This window comes from Coregonus lavaretus (genome assembly GCF_964263955.1).
Source record: "Coregonus lavaretus genome assembly, chromosome: 15".
NCBI classification, from domain to species: Eukaryota; Metazoa; Chordata; class Actinopteri; order Salmoniformes; family Salmonidae; genus Coregonus; species Coregonus lavaretus.
Genome location: NC_140002.1, coordinates 6,291,031 through 6,299,036, shown reverse-complemented (window position 1 = coordinate 6,299,036; position 8,006 = coordinate 6,291,031).

Genomic DNA, 8,006 nt, shown 5'->3' with positions numbered 1-8,006 from the left:
TTTCCCCTGTTGTTCTTCATCTCCCTAGTGACCATCAGGACCTGTGATAATCATGAGTGAAGTCGTCTTTGTAGTGTAGCCAACGTGTCTTTCCACAGTTGTGATTCATTAAGTTCCATTGTTTAGGGAATCATGCTATATGTAACTAATACTTTTCCTTTCCATTGTAGCCAACCCATTTTTCCTTCACAGTTATAAAGAACAGCATTATTTAGTGCTAACCTTTGTCAGACTGGGACATTGTGTTCTTGGCATGCAAGCTTTGTTTGGTCTGCCGGCTGCTCGGCCGCTTCTTAGTTCTCCCTATGGATAACGCTATAATGTACACACAACCATTGTTAGATTGATCTTATACTCTTCTTTCGTTTTCTCTTTCTGTTTGCAGACAGACTGGCAGCCTGGAGATTGTGTTTGTGACTGCAGTGGTTTTTATTTTGGGGAGAAGTCGACTTTGTGGCTCATGTTGTAACAGTGAGTGGAAATGGAACTGTTGTGTGTCGGACATGGCTGGGAATTCACCCCTGTTTGATTTGGGACCTCACTCTGGGGATATACATGATGTATGCTGCATTGCACTGGACGGATCCTTGGACCATGGAACTTTTCTCAACTCAGTGGGATAACTGGAACCCTCCGTCGGAAAACACACACACACACGTGTAAACACTCATATACACTGTACACACTGATACAAACATACTGGAAACACACACACACATGCACACACACACACACACACACACACACACACACACCAACCCACTTTTAAAGACATAAAGGAAACCAAAGTCTGGGAGATCTTATCTCTGCCATGCAGGGGGACGCTACACCATCCATCTACTCCAAGACTACACCCCGACTACATACCGACTACCCCCAGACTACCCTCCGACTAGCTCAGACTACCCCCAGACTACCCCCAGGAGATGACAGTAAAGGCTGGTGTAGGCTTCATCAATAGACCTCACCAGACCACAGTCCTTCTCACTCTCTCCCTCTCCTCTCTCTCTTATAAACCTGAACGGACGCTCTTATGTGTGCATGCACCCCTTCACAGGAGTGACGAGAAATGATCAGGGCCTGTGACTGTGGTGACTGACTGATCTGATGGTGACTGACTGATCTGATGGTGACTGACTGATCTGATGGTGACTGACTGACTGATCTGATGGTGACTGACTGTTTTGAAGCCCCGTGTAGCTCAGTTGGTAGATCATGGCGCTTGCAACGCCAGGGTTATGGGTTCGTTTCCCACGGGGGGCCAGTATGAAAATGTATGCACTCACTAACTGTAAGTCGCTCTGGATAAGAGCGTCTGCTAAAATGACAAAGAAAAAAAGATGAATGACTGATCTGATGGTGACTGACTGACTGTTCTGATGGTGACTGACTGACTGTTCTGATGGTGACTGACTGATCTGATGGTGATTGACTGACTGTTCTGATGGTGACTGACTGACTGTTCTGATGGTGATTGACTGACTGTTCTGATGGTGACTGACTGATCTGATGGTGACTGACTGACTGTTCTGATGGTGACTGTCTGATCTGATGGTGACAGACTGAATGTTCTGATGGTGATTGACTGTTCTGATGGTGACTGACTGTTCTGATGGTGACTGACTGATCTGATGGTGACTGACTGATCTGATGGTGACTGACTGATCTGATGGTGACTGACTGAATGTTCTGTGACCAGGAGACACAGGACATGGGACACCCAGGATAATGTGTCTCCTCTGGTCTCAGACCAGCTGAAACAGATCAGGTGATGGCAGAGAGAGAGAGAGAAGGATGGGAGAGAGAGGATCGACTATGTGCTCACACACTGACCCACCAGATCTCATTTTCAACAGAAGACCAAGGTTTCTGTTTGGAGACCTTCACTTTAACTGTATTTTTTTAAACCAGCGGACAGAATGGAATTAGGTCTCTGGTTCTACTTTCTTTCCTTTTTTAATAAACCAAACGTCCCAGTCGATCCCCATGTACCAAGATTTCCACAGAGAAAAAAAAGACCCTCTCTATATGGCTGTGTAATATATACATTTGTTGATATGTACATGTGTCTTGATGATTTCCTGTAGTCTCTTTCCTTCTTTCTGTGAATATGACCTCTTTCTCCTTTGCAGCTTGAACAGTAGAACTACTCAGCGGTTTTTAAATACCCCAACGTATGAAATGCTCTGTTTATTGTGGTGACAGCTGCAAATTAACTTGATTTCCTCAATTGTACTGAACTTAAAGGAATTGGAATATCGATATTCTCCTCCACCGTTTTTCCTTTCACATTCCCTCTCTTTTGTACTCTTTCAAGATGATCAATTGTAGCCTACCAGCAGGAGTTTCATGGTTTATAGTGAATGATGATTACCACTCCCTTTAAAAGAACAGTACTATCTACAGCTACCTGTAAATACTATGCCCTGGTTAATAACCTGCATCTTAAACAGTTTGGGCTGATTCTGGCCATTGTCTTCTCAGCAAAGCGATCAGGAATACTGTAAAGCGATCAGGAATACTGTAAAGCAATCAGGAATACTGTAAAGCGAAAAGGAATACTGTAAAGCGATCAGGAATACTGTGAAGCGATCAGGAATACTGTAAAGTGATCAGGAATACTGTAAAGCGAAAAGGAATACTGTAAAGCGATCAGAAATACTGTAAAGCGAAAAGGAATACTGTACATCTTTCAGCAATGACATGCCGTTTGCTCTACTGTATTTTACTAACGCCTCTTTCAGCACCATGGATACCACAAGGGTTGGTTCTAACCCTCCTAACCCCTCACCCCCTGACGTAATGTCTACCTGCTGGTTCTGCTTCTCTCCTTTCACCCTGACTATGTTCTGGTTCTGCAATATTAACTACATGCCCCTGTCCAACCCGTTACACACCTGTAGCTCAGTTGGTAGAGCATGGCGCTTGCAACGCCAGGGTTGTGGGTTCGATTCCCACGGGGGGCCAGTATGAAAAATGTATGCACTCACTAACTGTAAGTTGCTCTGGATAAGAGCGTCTGCTAAATGACGTAAATGTACATGTCCCACTTCTCTTACATTACACTGTAGGAGAATGATTGACACTATATTGGAGCCAACTAGCGATTGCCTTAAATGCGCTATCCCCATCAATTTGTATGTTCTTTTAAATGATTATGTTTTTGGTCAGTTAATATGATTATGTAACGTTGTACATTTCTGTTCACCGAGGACATTGATTTGTAAATCTTTACCCTCCTGTCTTCCAATGAGAATTTAACCCCCTCCTCTTCTTTCAAGTATATTAAATAAACAAAAAAGGGATAATTATGAAAATAAAAGTTAATGGCTTGCAGTTTTAAGTGTCTGTATTTTTGTGACATCTTGTTTCCAAATCTAATTTGTGGTGGTGACTGACCTTTCCATAACCTGTTTTTACAGTGTGTCTCAGTTTCTCCAGCTCCACTAATGGAACTAATGGAATCATATGGTGCTCTGCTGACTGAGGTGGGGAAGGGAAATAGGGTCTGGTCATGGTTGTTAAGGGATATTACTGTGTGAGGTGGGGAAGGGAAATAGGGTCTGGTCATGGTTGTTACGGGATATTACTGTGTGAGGTGGGGAAGGGAAATAAGGTCTGGTCATGGTTGTTAAGGGATATTACTGTGTGAGCTGGGGAAGGGAAATAGGGTCTGTTCATGGTTGTTAAGGGATATTACTGTGTGAGGTGGGGAAGGGAAATAGGGTCTGGTCGTGGTTGTTAAGGGATATTACTGTGTGTGATGTGCCCTGCATATGTTCTACTTGGCCATCAGTTGGAAACGATATCCAAAACAGTTCTCATACTGTAGCCATTACCTACAGATGTAGGATCTTAATTTGATCACTCTTTTGTTGCTGAGAATTTTCCTGAACTGCTGGAAATGCAAACATGTAGTGTATTTGAGTTTTAAAAAGGCTTCTAAAGTTTGTAATTTCCACTTTGAAAATTCAGACTTGATTTGCCAACAGAAAATGTATCAACCCTCACAAACATGTCCATTAATTATAATCCACATAATAATTTAAATGTCCTGTTGCTGCAGGATTATTTTCCTGCTGTAACAAACTGGCTCAAATTAAGATCCTACATCTGTACCAGCAAGTTAGGGACATGATTTATGTTTTATTTTTAGCTGTACATTATCAACCTCTCATACACTGGTTCGAATGATGTTCTTTTTGTATTCTGACCCTTTTCTTTATACCTTTGCCAACTCAACCCAGAACAAAGTCAATCCAGGCTAAGAGTCTGTCTTGTCACTTATCCTCTCTGTCCCAAGCTCTTCCAGAATAGAATGGACCCATTGAGAGCTCTGTGCTACACCTCTGCCAGTGGAGATCTGCCATGAGTAGGCTTTCATCTCTCAATCCATCCACCTTTCACCATGTACTCTAAATGACAGAGAGGTCATTCCCAAAGAGACAGAGCTGGTACAGTTAAACAATCTGTTTTTCTAAAACATAATGCCTGTCTACAAATGTACATTATCTTCGAGACAAAATGAAGAGTGACAGAAGAGAAAGTAGCATGGCTTAATTCTGCAGTGTTGTTGTCCAGTATGACCTCTGAGCTACAGCTCATGCTAGGACTGAACAAGGATGTGTTTAATAGAAAGGCCATCTCCAGACCAGACTGTACTCCTGGTTTTCTACCAGAACAGTGACAGTGTCTGGGAGTCTCTTATGTCATTACCATCACTAACTGGATTTCTGTTCCAGCAGCTGGGCAGGCTCTCCCATTACAAACGGATGCAGCTGGGAAGCTGGCCTGATCTAACTGCAGCATCACTATGAATCAATGGCCTCTGTATTTGTTGTTCTCCACCCAGGTTATGATGGTGTGTCAGCACATCGATCAGTCATCCCCACCCCAGCCAATCCATCAGGTTAGGGAGGAGCTGTGGGTTAGATAGGATGGAAGAAGCTGATGGATAGGCACTTTGATAGACTGCTGTAAAGTGGGGGCCCTATTTTAATGGATTTGTTCGAGAAAAATAATCACCCATTTTATCCTGCGGGAATTATTATTTGTTACTTGTATGTTTTCTAAGTGTGAAGGTTTCTGAGGCCTTATGTACCAAGAGGCATGAAGAGGATAGACTGTGTATTGTGTCTAGGCATTATCAGGGATCGTTGTACCATGCCTGACTGAGACATGAGACCTGTTGTCTTTTTAGGGGCATTCATTTCAAAGCCCTCCATCCATTTTTTATAGTATGATGTCTGATAATCCTCCCTGTGCTCCGATGTGGGTCAGTGTTCATGCTTAAAAGCAAAATGAAGTACAGAATAGCATCCTATAGTCATCATCACCGTGTCCTTGAATACAAATGGAATTCTGCTTGTCACAAGGTTGTGTTGGCTTAAAAGTACAATATAAAGGTCAGATACTAGAAGTCCGAGCGACAGAGTAATCTCATGATTCATGTGGGAAAATCTGAATATATCAGAGGGATGGTTGTTATTAGTCTTACACATATCCATTGCAATGGGCCTTCAGCATCCTATATGCTTCAAGGTTATGTATACTGTGCATAATCAGAACCATTCTTGTGATTCATTGTGACGTGTCTGTAATGTCCAGTACCATTTATATAGATCTGTTTGCACTGCAGCCATGACATCACACTAACTACTATAACTAACATCATACTATAACTCCCAGAAACAGAATGACCTAATAGCTTATACTTAGTGTACCAGTCAGGCCCAGAAAGCAGTCTCTTGGGCAGTACGAGAGAAGAGTGCAATCAGAATAGGAGGATAATTGTCTTTTTGGCATCTCTATAAGCTTCATTCCTCAATCACATGCATGTGAGAGAAATACACTGTTACTTTTACACGTCGGTGTGCTAAATGTCATCTTTTAGCTAGACTTACTGTGACAGCCAGGGGATTTTGTAATTTTCCTTGAAGAATGTTTGAAAATACACTTCCAACAATTGTGGGCAAATTTGCAACTGAGCTGAGGAACATACTGTGGTGCATTTGCAAGATGAATAAGAAGAAACACGTCACATTGAGTTTAAAGGATGGAAATGATCCAAGGCTGTGAAGCAACTCATCTGTTGTCTTGTGTTGTTTAGCATTCTCATGTCATGAGTGTGGTTGGTGACTGCATGCCTAAGCAACACAACATGTCGGTGGTCAGATTGCTTGCTACTCGGTAGTCAGATAACTTGATATGCCAAGGGAATCACTCAACTGGGCTTCATTCAGTGGATCATCCTTTGATCCTAAAATCCAAGTGTGTTTATGCTTTAACTATTAGGACATGAGAGAGTGGTGCGTCCCTTGAAGTGCAGCCAAGCCTTATTCGTTTGATGACTGCTTATTGTCAGATAATATCCTTGATGAGGTTGGACATTAAACCAGGGAGGGACTGTTTGACCTGACCGTGCTGGGGGCAGGGTGACCAAGGATGTATCCCAAATGGAACCCTATTAATACTTTTGACCAGAGCCTTATGGGCCCACTATGTAGGGAATGGGCCCTGGTCAAACGTAGTGCACTATGTAGGGAATAGGGTGCCATTTTAGATGCAGACCTCACACACCCCTGTTTTTGGCACTCCCTCTGCACAGCCACGTGTCATTTCTAATAGGACTGAGGAGAACCTCTACTGAACATAACATTTATGTCTCATGTGCTTTGTGTTGTACCCAAGGCCAAGTTCATCAACTAAACTCAATGGTTGGTTGCCAAGTGTAGGTTTAGCAACACTCTGATGTATGTGTACAGATCTTAATTTGTTTAAAAAGACCTGTAAAGTTAGTAATTTTCACTTTAAAATGTCAGACTTGATTTGCCCTAACAAAACATGTATCAACCTCTAAAAACAAATTAAAATGATTCATTATAGTCCACATAATAATTCACATTTCCTGTTGCTGCAGGATTATTTTCCTGCGGAAGAAAACTGGCTCAAATTAAGATCCTACATCTATACAGCATTGTGCTGTGATTCTCATTGTACCAAATGTCTGTGTTTCAATCCATGCACCTCACTTGAGGATGCAGGTATACAGGCAAAGCATGGCATGGCTGTATCCAGTGTTTATCTGTCTGTGAAGTAAGTTTATTTCTAAGTAGGTCAATTCCAATTGAAGGCACCCAAACAGATTTTATGAGAAAGTGCTGTGTGGCCACTGGCAGGGGAGAGTGTCAGGGAATATTACTGTTTGTTTGTTAAAGGCCCAGTGCAATCAAAATCGTTTTTTGCCTGTGTTTTATATCATACTGTACAACAGCTGATGAAACTAACAATGTACATTTGTATTTAATTTTTTATATGTGTTATTTCCTGAGAGTTGCTGGATGAAAATACAATCTACACAGGACCATCTAATCAGCAGGTTTGCATGGGCGGGAGTTTCGGCTTTCCATGGTCACATCACGATGCGGTAAAATGGTTAATAGACCAATAACAAAGAGAGTTCCAAACCTCTCTGCCAATAACAGGAAGTTTTCCGTTTTTCCCTCCCCATTTAGACCACTCCCTGATAGTCCTAGCAAAATTATTGAGAACTATCCAGCTGCAGATTATGCTCGGTGACGCCGCCTGGTCTGCGAATCGCAAAGCGCATGCTGTACATCGCAGATGGTATTTTTGTATCTCAGTTGGTATGTGCGCACGCAACCTGAACTCGCAACGTGATCCAGGGCGTCAGTGTGCTACGCACATACCAGTCGGCGCATTAGATCGGGTCCAGGGTGTTATATTAGTGTGTTAGTGTCGTAGTGGTCGAAGTTGGGAGAGCAATGACTGTATATATATATATGAAGTGGGAGAGCTAGCTAGCAATGTGTTCAGGATGAATTTGATCATTTCTGGATACAATGTATTGGGGATTTATTATTCTCCTAAATTGATGGGATGACTAACTTAGAAAAAATGCATTCTTGACTGGGCTAATGTAGGCTGTGACACCTGGCAAGGCTGTGATTGATGTGAAGAGCTGTTTTAGGGGGTAAAATGAGATA